The sequence below is a fragment of the Sinocyclocheilus anshuiensis genome, unplaced genomic scaffold (genome assembly GCF_001515605.1).
Source record: "Sinocyclocheilus anshuiensis isolate Anshui unplaced genomic scaffold, SAMN03320099.WGS_v1.1 scaffold392, whole genome shotgun sequence".
NCBI lineage: Eukaryota > Metazoa > Chordata > Actinopteri > Cypriniformes > Cyprinidae > Sinocyclocheilus > Sinocyclocheilus anshuiensis.
In genome coordinates this window covers 2812465-2828047 of record NW_015557091.1, presented here as the reverse complement: position 1 = coordinate 2828047, position 15583 = coordinate 2812465, and positions in this window count along the sequence as shown.

Genomic DNA, 15583 nt, shown 5'->3' with positions numbered 1-15583 from the left:
AATTTGAAATGTAACGCAGGGAATTCTGGGAATGTCAATTTATGGTTATTCACTGTAAATTATACGGTGTTTTTCACTTCCAAAAACGGTATACTACCATAAAATTTATGTCCAATACATGTAATGTCCAATACAGTTTTTCACCGTATATAGTAGGGGAATTTACCATTAACCATTTAACAGGTTTTTACTGTAGCATTTTTACAGTCTTTTACTGTTAAATTCACAGTCATTTTTTACAGTGCAGAGTTCCCTGCATGACACTTCATATTTGATGTTTTCATAACTGTTTCTTCTTAGTTTTTTTTTGTTGGTGTTTAGTATTTGTGTGAATGACACTGTGCACCTTATGTATATTAGTGTTTCCCTCCTCAGCTTGTGGAAAAGCTGTTTGTGATGAGCTTTGATTCATAATGTGACTTTCTCATCACCACCTGTTTTTGGTGGCTATTCAATAGGCTGGTATATTAACATTATACCAATTAATGAAATATGGTTTGTTATTGTGAATTTAAGTTAAGTCTGTAAAACCTAAAATGTTTCTACCATATTTTTTACGGTAAAGTTCTGGCAACCACATCTGCCAGTATTTTACTGTAAATGTCACCTTTTTTTTTTTTTTTACAGTGTGCATTGAATGTCTGCATATTTTGGCAAATGTAATGGGTGTATTCTAAAATGGTCATACTTTGCACAGTACTTACTGGAGAAAAAGAGTAGTATTATGGTAGTATGCTATTCCTCACAGAGCCATAGGCTTCATCCAAAAATGCATTTTTCACTACAGCGAAAAAAGTATGTCCGAAGTCACAGTACTCATAAGATTACTATGTATTTATATATCAATACTATAAGATTAGGCAAAAAGTACCCACATGCCTTAGGCTACTAATTCCGGCAAGATTTCAGATGCAGCCCCCAAAGAGGAGGCGAAAATGAACGGTTATAGATCTGTTGATATAAAGAAAATGGTTAATTGCCTACTGCTTACATAGGCAGCTGCCTACTAAGGAACCTCATAGTTGACTGATTTAGAACACTCTATAGGCAGCTAGTAGCTCTTCATGCAAGACATGAGCGTCAATAGAGTTTGACATTAGAATGTTGTGACGTTGGCAACATGATACCCTATTAAGCACAAAAAAGACTGCACGTACAAAAATGGGGTAAATTATTAATTACTCAAAACATTTTTATTGATGCTTTTCAGTATTGATATAAATGTAAGTATATTTTATAATCAATTTTCTTCTCTCTCATTTGTAACATTGTAGCAGTGCATTTGGGGACTGGCTTCTCTGTGAAGGGATGCATGCAAGGTTGCCTTAGAATTGATTTCATCTTTATCTTCTCAGGGTCTTTCATGACTGTTTGGTGTCAACTAAAACATAATGAACCTGCCTCAGACTTTAGTGTGTTTCTGCATGATGCTGCCTGTGTAAGTTTCTCAGACATTTTTTTTAGTACTTTTGTGTATAACAGAAACTGGGGCATTTGATCACTGTGTCAATAGGATTGTCTTTTGAATTTTTCCTGTTTTGATCTCCTGAGAATTTCATGGAAATGTATCACCCCCATGGTCCACGGGAACACACAGTGTGGGTATTTTAATTTTCAATTAAGTTAAAAGGGTCTGAATTACATAATCATTTATTCTTCAGTGATTTCCAGGCACCTGATTCACAGCTCTGTAAACATTCTAGAAAACTGGACTATGTTGTTTTTGATAAGAATGATTTATTGGCTTTGCCAGCAGTCTACCGAGGACCTCTTATTGCTCTTTCATTGCTCAGGAGGCTTAATTTAATTATATTTCTGTTATACACACAAAAATACTCAAAAAAATGTCTGAGAAATTACACAGGCAGCATCATGCAGAAACACACTAAAGTCTGAGGCAGGTTCATTATGTTTTAGTTGACACCAGACAGTCATGAAAGACCCTAGACAAAAGTGAGTAAAACGCTAAAATGTTGTAACATTGGGAAATATTATTACAATTTATAAACAAATGTTTTCTATTTGAATACATTTTAAAATATAATTTATTCCTGTGATGGCAAAGCTGAATTTTCAGCAGCTATTATTCCAGTCTTCAGGGTCACATGATCCTTCAGAAAGCATTCTAATATGCTGATTTGGTGCTTAAGAAACATTTTTTTTTTTATCATTATCAATGTTAAAAACACTTTTTCTGCTAAACAGTTTTGAAGAAACTCTGATACTGGCAAATTCAAAAGATCAGCGTTTGTTCAAAAATATATATTTTTTTACATTATTCATGTCTTTACTGTCACTTGTGATAAATTTAATGCATCCTTGCAGAATAAAGGTATTAATTTAATTATTAATAAAAATTAATTGAACGGTAGTGTGTTTTTAATTTTTTTGATCTTTTGGTATCTTGGTAAATCGGAGTACAGTTTGATACAATGATTCTGAAACTTGTAATATCACTGGGCTCCTTTTCTCAGTAGGTAACTTCCACTTAATCTCATTGATATCAATTGAGATAATAAAATTATCCTTTCCTATAGGTTTCCATGAGTATAAGCTCATCAAACACAAGAAAATACAATTAAGTTTTGTCACTTCAAATGGCTGTTTTTGTTGTCTTGTGTCATAGAATTGTCCCATATGCAACTCCCAACCCATCTCTGTTCTTCTGAGATTAAATGACCAGCTCTAATTCCTGTTGATCTCAACTCTATTGGTAGAACAGGTCACCTTCATAACTTAATGACTGTGTTTGTGCTATAAGGCATTTTGCTCTACCTGTGTGGCTTTGGCTTTCTGCATCACTGATGCAGAGTTTGAAGTCTCGCTTTGTGAAGCATTCTGAATGTAATGTAGGGTATAGTAATACTAATGTGCTGGACTTACAGTGATTTCATAGGTCAGCAGGTCTGAGCTAGAGTATAACTCAGCAGGGTCACACCCACAGACGGGTATTTCTGTACAAGTTTGGCTTTGCTAAACTGAATTGAGATGTAATTGAGACAACTGGGTGGGTATAAATACATTTGTATTATAGGTCAAACATCTATGACCTTTTCAACTTTTTTGATGTCATCTCATGCCTTTCACACCTAAGTAACATATTGGGTATCATAGCAACTGCCGTGCTCAGACAGATCGAGTGTACAGTGTGATGATGACTAAGATATGTCTCACTAGATCCCATCATAGCTCAAGCATTTGGTCAGCACCTTCATAACTCAGGTTTGATGTCTGAGTCCTTTGCCTCATCAATCTCATAAGATGCTAACCCATTTTAAGTTGCTCATGTTGCTGCTTAAATGGTTAATATCTTGTTTAAGCTGATGAGGACACTTCCTCTCTCGTTGCATCCCTATTTTCCCATATTTTTGGGTGACTAGATGGATTATGAAATACTAATAAGCAAGGAGACAACCTTGGGAGGAGCTTTTGACAACTTGCTAAATAATGTGTCATGTTGTGGTGTTTAATTTCTGCATTTTTAGTAACCAGTGGGCAAAAACCCTCAATATTTAGATATGTTTTAGTGGGAGGTTGTATATGGGTAGAAATATGCGTCCCCTGGCCACTGAAGTTGTGTTCATATCATCGTTATCTGGAAAATACACATAAAAATAGCAAAATAACTGTTCATATGCATTCTAGACACTATTTTATGTCCATTAAAGGACTAGTTTACCCCAAAATGAAAGAGAATATACTCACCCAACAGTTCTAAACAAATATGTCAGTGGATTTTGATGTGAGAGAACAAAAAGGGATGGGTTTTTTCCACTAGAGGTAGCATTATTATGGATTATGGACTGGTATTTTGGCCAGAAGTTTGTAGGTTCAGAGTCAGGGTTGAGGTTAGAAAGGTGAGATTATTTCTCTCTGGGTGTAGGACACACAGGACACTGGCGTCAGTGGGGGATGTTAGTTGTGTGTGAAGACCAATAGAAAGGAAATGCAGAGCTCTTCCTGTCTCTAAATAAATAAACCAACCCTTAGTGAACTGTTCTCCTGGAGCCCTCAGCTGAGAAGATCAGAAGCCATCATGTGTGTTACTCAAGGAAAAATGACAAGTCAGTCCTTCATGTATTGTGTCATTGGCTTTTTCTAGAGTTATTTTTGGAGTGCTCATGTTTTTGTACAGAATAGCTTATTAGTTGATTTTAAATCAAAGCCTGTGAGAAAAACACAGAACACCAGAGACTGGCAGAGCATTGTAGTACTTTTATTTTATTTTGATTTAATTTTTGAAGCCGTATCAGGGGGATACTATTCAGAATATTCAAAATTTTGGTGTACCTCAAGCAATAAATGACATTAGTCATTCATTAAAATAGTGGTTTGGTAAAGGGATTACCCACTATTTTAATCTCGTATCTCTGATATTTTGCCGTTAGGGAGGAAACTCTGACCCCACAATATTGATCTCTATGGGGATTATTCTGAGTGCAATTAAGGTCACATTTGTTCTGCTAGAAATGATCACCATACAGTTACAACTTTAACCTCTATTTGTCTTTTTCTGTTCAAAGCAATTACGGTATGTAGTGAATTACATGGTTCAGGCGGTAGTCAGACAACAGACCAGATCAACTGTCCACTTTAGAACATCATTTCTGAATCCGGTGCTCATAATTGTATTCAAAAGTTCACAACGATGCAAATTTCAGTTTGATTTAGTACTTGGGTCTCAAAGCAGACTATATTTAGTATGTTAAAATCAGTATGTTGATCCTGCTCTTCAAAATCCCTTCAGGGTCTAGAACTATAAATGGATCTACACTATTTCTGTGTGGAAAATGTAGTTTGGTACATGTGCAAGATACAGTACCTTGGTAATATGAAATAGTGGTAATAAACGATGGCCTATGTACTATGGTATTTATCATGTATATGGTATTTATATGGTACTTCAAAGTACTTCAAGGACTACCATAGTCCAGAAGCCATGGTATTGTCCACGTCAAAACCTAAATGAAGTATATAGTGCAGTGGTATGTGTCAAATTACCATGGTATTGCCTTCTGATACAGTTATCTACCATGGTACAGCACTTTTTGTAAGGGAGGAACCTATTTTGCCATGAAAATACCATGATGTTCTTCGAAGAACCTTGGAAACATGCAAACCATGGTACATAAATATAGTATTCATTCAGTAGCATGATATATGTCTGTGATACTGGCTCTGTACTCTTTTGTGTCTTCAAGCTTGCCTCACTGTGCACATTAGGTTACAATACCCGTGCTGCACTATTGTGTTCCTGCCAAACATCTAGCTTTTATCATCCCATAATAAGCACATTAGCATGTTGTCATGGATACTTTCAGAACAACAATTCATCAGCCATGAATACTGCTACTGCATAATTTCCGTGTAATTTTATTTCCTTTTTTATAGCAGAGACGGACATTACTGTGTACTGATATTAAAATGTTCCTTCAATATCCTGCTGTGTTCTGATACAAGTGATATTTTTATACTCTGTTCTCCTGTGACTAAAAGGAAGCAGGCCAAGCAAAACAGTTCTTCCTATAAATGTTTATCAGTCCCATTCTGTCAGAAAACAGCACGTGAGACAAAAAAGTGAAAGGTAGAGTTATTGAGAGGGACAAACAGCTTCTGTTTCTAAGCCCACATGCACCACAGTAGATCTTTTAGTACTGAATCATGCTGCGTATGGCACATGCTGTGGATTATGGGTGGCTGTATATATACAGTACAAATGGCTCCCCAGATCTCTCTTTATTACCCAGGAAGGAAACAGAGATCAGCATCCCTTCTGCTCCCCAGCTCCCCAGCCTTTTCCCAGATCTCACCTCCTGCGGCTTGAGTAGGAGTTTTGTACATTTTTGTTTTTAGAATTTCTGAACGTGGCAGTTGCTTTCGTATATTTCTAATACACACACACACATATATATATATATATATATATATTTAGCATGAACATTATTTTACAGAAACTCACAAAACTTCCCTTACAAATAAACAAACAAATAAATAACATGGCACATAGATATATTAAATATGTATAATTTCTTCAATAAATAGTCATTTATTTATTTATTAAATATATTTAAAACATTTACAAATAAATTACTTTAATATATTATAGTATTGTACTTTTTAAATAACATGGCAAAAAAATGAAGATAATTAGAAATCATGAATCAAGCATCTCTAACATTTTCCTCACAAAAATATGAATATCTAGTTTACATGTATAGTGGTTTAAGAATAAAAAATGAATATAATGCTTGTCTTATGTGATTCTAATACTGCCGTAGCCGCTGTGCTTATTAACCGGGTAATGCAATCTTGTTAACTGTGTTGAGATGTTCAGTTAATGCCACAGATACGGTTGTGAAGGGTTGGAACAGGCTCCATATGCTGTAATGATGTGGATTTAGGTAAGATGCTTATTGCTCCTTGCTCTATATAAAGATAATTAGATCTACCGTGAGATCTATGTGGATGAAATTGCACAGATGAACTATTTGGGGTGGTGAAGTACTTTCATCAGCATTTTTCACAATGAGTCTTATTGTTTTATAATTAGGGTCCAAAAGACTTGCTCTTGTGGATTTCTGGCTGTTTCCATTTTCATTTACCTGGAAAAAAGCTGAGCTCAAAGTGCAAAGTGAATTAGAGCCATTAAACCAATAGCCAAATTAAACAATAATGCAAGTAATAATGTTACTCAATAAGCTTCTTTGAATGCAAAAAGGAAATGGAGACTGATGTGGTTAGTGAAGTCTTTCATCACCAGTCTGTCAGTCTTCGCTATACTATGCTATACACTTTACTTGATATATATATATATATATATATTGTTTCTTATCAATACCAAAAGAATTATTAACAGAACCATCAGGGAGCTGGAATCATTGAGAAGAATCACCTCTTTTTAATCATTCAGTCATCAAATGTACACAAAAATGTACACAAACAGGCATTTCCTGTTTTCTGTTTGCAGTAATAGTGCAACGTTAAATGCCCCTACCAAATAGCATTGATCCGTGTGAATGTGGCACAATAAAGAGCCCAATTTACACAGAAAGCATGTTTGTGTATAACTTAATGAAAATTTATTTTTTTTTGTCATAGTACACAAATATTTCAATGCAGTTGAACTAAATAATAGGCTCTTATGGAGTAAGAAGCATGTTATTGCACAGAAATACTGTTCTATACTGTGTTGCAACCATTTAGTGATGTATCAGCTACATGTGACATTTTGTGACCCTCTTTGTTGGCACATACACAAAAATATTAAACTCTTTTGTAGTACATCCTTTCATACAGTTCCGCATCAGACGGCTCTCAAACCGCCAGACTCTTCTGGGAAAATGACAACAGCGAGCTGTTGTTTCCTCAGTTTGTTATGTTTTAGCCTTTTAAGGATTCATTGTGTTTGTCTCTGTCCCGGACGGCCCATTTATGGTGATTAATTTTAAATGCATTCTCCAGATTCCACGTATCAGCCGAGGTTCTTCAGGTGCATGTGTTAGGGCCTCTTTCATTTCTTTTTAAATACAGCAGAATTAGCCGATCAGTGTTATTGAACAACATAAATGTACAGCTAGTGTACTCTGTATACACACTTTATTTTATTTAACTCGCCCACATGAAAGCCCTTATAACTGAAATGTTGCATTGTCACTGTTACTGAGTTTTGAATTGTATCTTACTTTCCAGGAACTTTAGCAACTCTGAGGTCAGGTTACCTTATGACTCAGGCTGACAAATGAAAATTCCCACAGTATACTTATATTCAGTGAATAATTTAATCATTTTATTTGAAATGGTTACGAACAAAAAAAAATAATTGAATCAAGTTAACTAAAAAAAAGCTTGCCCTTCTCACAAATGAAAATTCCCACAGTATACTTATATTCAGTGAATAATTTCATCATTTTATTTGAAATGGTTACGAACAAAAAAAAATAATTGAATCAAGTTAACTAAAAAAAAGCTTGCCCTTCTCACAGCTCTCAAATTGTATTTACATTTCCGCATATTATAACTTGGCGCCTTGCGATTGCATATGAAACCTTCAAGAACCAATGCCATTTGGCATCGCTATTGTCACATCTTCACATGTCACGTTTGAATATGCGAATATGCAAATGAGAATTAAGCTATGGCAGAATGTTCAATGAATAATGGATTTTCAACAAAATTAATTAAATTTGTCTGTTCATCACACAAAGCTATAATATGGCTTCAGGAGACATGTAATATAGCATATTTTAAATAATTTTATATTTTTATTGCACTTATTTTTCGTTTTTGAAGCTTCACTATATGTGACCCTGGACCACAAAACCAGTCATAAGGGTAAATTGTTCTAAATGGAGATTTATACATCACATGAATGCTGAATAAATAAGCTTTCCATTGATGTGTGGTTTGTTAGGATAGGACAATATTTGGCCGAGATACCACTATTTGAAAATCTGGAATCTGAGGGTGCAAAAAAAAATATTGAGAAAATCGCCTTTACAGTTGTCCAAATGAAGTTCTTAGGCAATGCATATTACTAATATATAAAATTAAGTTTTGATATATTTACAGTAGGACATTTACAAAATATCTTCAAGGAGCATGATCTTTACTTAATGTCCTAATGACTTTTGGCATAAAAGAAAAATCAGTAATTTTGACCCATACAATGTATTTTTGGCTATTGCTACATATACCCCAGCGACTTAAGACTGGTTTTGTGGTCCAGGGTCACATATAGTATTTTGTATTGAAAAGATACAATTCTCCTTTAGTGTTTTACAGAAGAAAGAAAGTGATGACCATTTGGAAACATGTAAGGTTAAGTAAATGAGAAAACTGTTCCTTTAATATAAGTATTATATCTTGTTATATTGTCGCCCATACATCACTAACAGGCAACATCTATCCCCATTTTAACAAAATTTCCTTATTTTTTTCTTTTCTGGAGTATGTCTCTACAGGTCTGTATTTTATCTTATCTTATGTCCTGTTCTGACTTAATTTGTCCTATTTTAATCCATTCCAGGAATGAGGATTTCGGCTATTTTGGAAATAATCCTTATATAAAGATTGATTTTTATCATTTCAGAATCAGAATTTCAGAATCTCCATATGTGTGGTGAATGCACAGCATGTCTTGCAAGTGCCATCCATGCATGTACTTTCTTGTATGTACAGATGTAGTTACATAAGGTGGAGGGACACTAATATGTGGTGGTGATTCTAATGACTTAGACAAGATGTGAAATGATACTCTCCTCCCTGACCTTTGAGGTGCAGGTCAGATGGCTGCCAACAGGTGGTAATGTGAGGAACTTGAACCCCAATAGCTCATAAAGAAACTCTAGCAGTGCATATCTCGGGCATGTCTGAGTACAGATGCTTGCTCAACCCTGCAACATGCTAAAGAGAAGATACGAAGGTAGAAAGCAGAAAGCCTAACCCTAACTGTGAAAGAATGAGAAATGGAGCACTGAGTGCATAATTTATCTTCATTAAAGGTATAGTTCACCCAAAAATAAATATTCTGTCATTTTTAATCAGCCTCGTTTCATTCCCAACATGTGTGACATACTTTCTTCTGTGGATTTTCTGGTAACACTTGGAAACACTATTCACTATTAACTAGTTGCTTATTAGCATGCATATTACTAGCACATTGGCTGTTTTTAGTACTTATAAAGCCCATATTAATGCCTTTTTCTGCATGATAATATTCAAGATCCCTTATACCCAATACCTAAACATAACTACTACAACATCTACCTTACTTACTATCACTAAGCAGCAAATTAGGAGGCAAAACTCTTAGTTAATAGTGTTCCCTAATCTAAAGTGTTGCAGATTTTCTTTAAAAATTATTTTTTAAAATTCAGTTAACAGTGATCCTTATCAACTTATCAACTATTTCAAGTCTTCTGAAGCCATGTGAGAGCTTTGTGTGATTTTCAGTGAATAATGTATTTCAGACAAAAACACAGATGAATAGGGTAATAAATGAATGAATGAATGAATGAATGAATGAATGAATAACTAGATATCACTACATTTCCCTAGTTGATTGCAACATTTGCATAAATGTAATAAACATTGGATTAAGCCAGGTTCAGAATTATTCTGTCATTTTGTTGACATACTAGAGTCAAAGGTTTTAACCATAGGCATTTTTGGTATGTCTGTTTATATATGTGTGTGTGTGTGTGTGTGTGTACTGTATATGCAATGGGTACAGAAAAGAATCATATTTTGTTGCTTTGCAGGCCGAAATGAAGACGGACACAATTTTTCTTTTATCCAGCTATATTTACTTAATTAAATTATAAACAAATTATAACATCCAAGTGAAAGATATAACACCAACATGCCAGAAAAAAAAAGATTATTTTCTATATCCACTATATGTGCGTCAATTGAGTGGTGCACTCTGCTAAGCCACTGGCCCTGAACCCCTAAGGTTGTGGTTTCGAATCCAGGGTGGCGCACTAATTCCGATTATGGGGCACCATACTTAGCCTCATGTCACTTTCACTTTTTTTTTTTTTTTATATATATATTTGCAGCATAAATCAGAAAACACCGTCAGCAGCAATCAATAAATATAATTTAAAAAATCACCATGTTTTTAGGAATAAAATGTTAAATAAAAACAGGCAAAGGATATGCAAGTAAAAACTTTCAGAATAAACAGTAGCACTAATTTTAAGAAACCGACCTTTAAAAATAGAGTATTTATTCTAGTTGAAATCTACAGATGCAAATAGATAAAGTGCAATAAAATAAACACTTATAAGTGTATTTTGAATGGTTCTTACCACTGGTCTGAAACAGCAACAAATAGCAGTGCATGAAAAAACAATGTTTTTCCCCCATAGTGTCTTGCTTTTGTGTGACACAGGAACTATCATACGGCTTCAGAAGACTCTGAATATACTGCATGAGTCATATAGGCCACTTTTATTAAACCTCTGTGTTGCTTTTTTTTTTTTCTTCCATTTTGGAGCATGACAGCCCCAGTTCTTGTTCACTTTCATTATATTGAAAATATTACACAAAATCAGCTTTTGTGTTCTGCAGAAGAAAGAGAGTCTACAGCTTTGATGCCACACAAGGATGGGTAAATAATGACAGCATTTTCATTTTTAAGGTGAATTATTCATTTATGAACTTCTTTTTTATGTTTTATTTAGTTGGCCTATATTCATTTAGTTCCTGTGTTTGCGGTAACCTGCAGTCAGGGGCTGTGCGTTCATCTATTTAGGGAAGATGAGCAGTTACTAGGTGACCCATTTGCAAAGTGAACTGTAGTGTCTCAGGTGACACTCTCCTCCTGTCACACTAATGCCTCTGTGCTCTTGCCAGGATGGATGGAGAGAGTGTCTGCTGAAGCCCAAGCTCACATAATAAGAAAAAGTAGGAAAGAGAAAGCTTGGCTGGTCTAGTTACACTGGCTGTCTGAGCTGGTTTATCTTTATACTCTGAAAGCAGTATCAAATTATCTGAATATTTAAATGCGCATCCAAAGAATGTTCCATGTAAGTCTGCTTATTAAAACAATTCCTTCACGGGATTTGATCCCAGTTTAACTGATTCTAAAACTCTTAGATTATGAATTAAGAAAATTGTTTTTGGGTTTATGGAAAATGTTTGCTTTTTTTTTTTTGACAAACATAATAATGTCTACACAACTGAAAGTAGGTGAGGTGGAAGGTTTATTTGACCTTAAAGGTGCCAAGTGGGCTGACCAAAGTAGATCTCTCTAGATAAAGGAAGGTTATGTGGCATTTTTAGAAGATGAACAGTATCATAGTTATGTTATGATATCCTATACCAATAGTTATTGAGAAAAACATTTCCATCAGATAACACCTTCAGTCAGAAACCCCCTGCTTTTGCATGCTGCTATTTTTAAGGTCCAGTGCATTCACAGGCAGTATTATTGATTCATTGACACATTTTCATGCCAGTGTGTAATGCCTTTTCCAGTAGTGTTAATGTAATACTAAATGAGACCAAAAACAAGATATTTACATCAGCAATAGACAGATGCAATAATATGCTAGGGAAATATCTGTGTCATATTTTATTTTATTCTATAGTTTTCATTTTAATTACTTTTTTTTTTAATTTTGTTATGTGTTTTTGTCCTTTTTATTACTTTTTGTTCTTTTATATATATTATTATTTAGATTTAATTTATTTTTATTTTGAGTTTTAGTTTTATTTTTTTCCCCAGGTAATAATTTTTATGCTTTAATTTAAACTTATTTAATTTAACATTTCTATTTTTTTTTTTTACTTTGTGTGTGTGTGTGTGTGTGTGTGTGTATATATATATATATATATACATATATGCTTTGTACATATACATACATATATAAATATATCAAAATCTGATTTCAGAGAATCTATTCGAGTATTTTTTGTTCAATTTCCATTTTTTTATTTTGTATTTTTTTTATGCATAATCCTTGCTAAATTTTAGAAGGTGTTTACTTAAACCAAGTGCAAAAAAAAAAAAAAAGATATTCTCTGAAAACACATCTTGTTTTAAGGATGTTTAGATATTTTTACAGGAAAAGCAGCCTGAGATACTGATTCAGAATAGGAGGATTTGCACTGCAAATTAAAATTTCAGTAGACCTGCTAGTTTGGCCTTCACGGTGTCCTCGGACCTTGTGCCTAGTGCCATGTGAACCTCATAGATCAAATGTTCCCAAGCTCTCCATGACAGATTTATTGAGCAATTTACAGTATAGAGAGCCATAAAAGCAGCAAATGTGTTCAAACAGAAGACCTCTAGCTCAGTTAAGAGGATTTACATTAGGCATCACAGTACACATTAACTACAGACAGTAAAATTCATTAAGTGCAACAGTAACAGCATGAAAGACGTGTATATTTGCAACTACGTCTTTATATATCTTTCTTAATGTGCAACGATACGCCTGCTCTCCCTGAATAGCATTAGCATGAAATCCTGCGGACATGGCTCTTCCTGTCTGAAGCTGTGTGTGTGTGTACGTCCTTGACTGTAGGTCATGTTTCATGCCGCACTGCTGTGTACATGCCAGGATGCTCTTTGGGATTTACTGCAGTACAGATTAGCTGCTTGGTGGCGTGTGTTTGAGTGAGAGATTTATGCTGTTATTCACTCTGATTTCTATCAGCAGACAGTGTTCTTATGTAATGCAGCGATTCCTGGGATCTTGGGTCTGACGCCTTGTCATGAAGGCGGTGTGTGTCAAGGTGACGTCTTTAACATGATCCTGTTTCTCGTCTCTCACTGTGAACTTTGATGTCAATGTGCGATGCCGCACCAGCAGGTAAATCAATGATAATGTAAATGAGATTGAATTATGATGCCATAGAGCTTGTGAGGCGAAGAGTCCCCTGACTCCCACTGATTTTAGTCACACAGCTGACAAAACAGCCCTGACTGTGCTAATATACATGTCCGATATGGTGGATAAGCATTGAGGATGGCATGGCATATTAGGTTTTACTAATGGCTTCATGATCCACTTGATCATCATTAAAGGTGCTGTGAGCGGCCCGCTTTCCTAAATTCTCCAAATTCCGGGCCTTCAAAAAATATGTGAGCAAAGTAGTTATTTTATTGTTTAGTTATTTTAGTATTATTTTTACTTTAGTATTTAGTTGTTTTAGTATTATTTATATATTATTATATTTTTAATATTATATTAGTAATTTTTATATATAGTAGTTTCTATTTGTAATGTATTATTATTTTGTAATTTATATTAGTAATTTGTTAGTAATTCTCTTATATGCTTTTGCCTTTCTTGTTATTTTTAAATATTACTACTTAAGTTTAGTTTTTATTCATTTCCAAGTTGTAATTTTAGTGCTTCAACTTAAATTTCAGATAGTTGTCAAGTTAGCATTTCTAAGTTTCGTTTAGTTAAATTTTTCATATATTTACATTTAAAATGTTTATTTCAACTGTATTTCATTTAATAACATTTTTTTTAAATTGTTTTAGTTTTAAAGATAATAACTGCAGCAAATCTGATGTACATTGCACATATGTAACCTGATGTTGCAGATCATGTAAAATGATTTGTGATTGGTCAGAAATGTGTAGGCTGCTCTTCTGGCTCCTTTTCTGCTGTTTACATAGCCTAGGGCTGTCATACTGAGACTTGTTATTGATATCTGACCCTAAATATATTTTATTGTGATATTCCCCACATAAATCACTTACAGCACCTATAAACTTAGCGATAACTCAGCATAGCTGCTAATCATTAGCTAATCAGATTTAAAAAAGGTCAATGTCTTAGACTCTACTAGAAGCACAATCAAGGTTTGACGCGGTTGTTTTACAGGAGTGATGGTTTTATTCAAGTTGTAGCCTCTATCAATGCAAGTGGCTATTCATCTATCTATAAGCTGGTGCTTTATATTTTACATTTGAATGACAATGAATTCGCGTTTCTTGTTTACAGCTGCGAGATAATGTCAATAACTATCACTGTCATCGTGGATTGCATTCAGGAGTGATAATTTAGGAAATCCTCTGCCATATTTATATGCTTTTGTCACTCCCTAAACTTTGAAGTGTGGCTGTGTAGGTAATTTTATTTAATTTGTGTCCTTTGTGCCAAATACCCAAATGCAAAATAGCAGCGATATGCACACAGATTCTCAACTTTTGGGCCAATTAATATTCAGGAAATATGATTGATCTAACTGTACTGACGCTATTGGATGAGAACACAAAAACTTGAACTGAATCGACCCTTCACAGGGAGTTTGATTGACAGGTGGTTGACTTTCTGCCGTTGAAACGAGAGACCTTCTGATGTTCATTCATGTTTATTTCATGCTATAACTAATAAAGAGGAAGAGATGATTGGTTCAAATGCCACTTGAACTGAGGCGTTACAGCGATCTGTCACGACACATTAAAGAGCCACAAAACAGTATTTATTGTTTGAATTTCTTAAAGAATTGCAAAATTTGAAAGCTGTCCTCTTTGCTCCACAATGTATTTTTCACTGCGTGAGAACATGATGTGTGGTATGATACGCCATGGTTTGTTGACATAGCAACAATAACTAAGGGGGGCACTGCCTAGCACCTTTAATTGCTGAAATTATGTCATGTTACCATATTAAAACAATTATAGGGCATTAGTAAATCATCACAAAAACACAACACAGTATAAGCATAAAATATCTTTACTTAAAATATCCTCTTTGAAAATAGCAGAACAGAGTATGGCTGAACAATATTGCTTAACAAAGCCCTCAAACTCAAGTACATTCAATAACATGTTACACAACATATTTCAAACCTGTTGTCTTTACAAACACATAACGTAAGACATGAGCCCTGGTCCCAGTGCTTCAGACGAGCCGATGGTGACCTCCTTGCTTAACCTGCAAGATTTCTCTATTGGCATGTTGGCTTATATTAAGACTCACTGTGTTGCTTGTGCATCGCTTTGCAATACAGCTGAAGAGGCGACTTACTCGAAGTCCAAGATTAAAGCATAATGAAACTAAACAAAAAACGGCACATTAAGGATTTACATAGGGATTTCATCATGCAATTATTG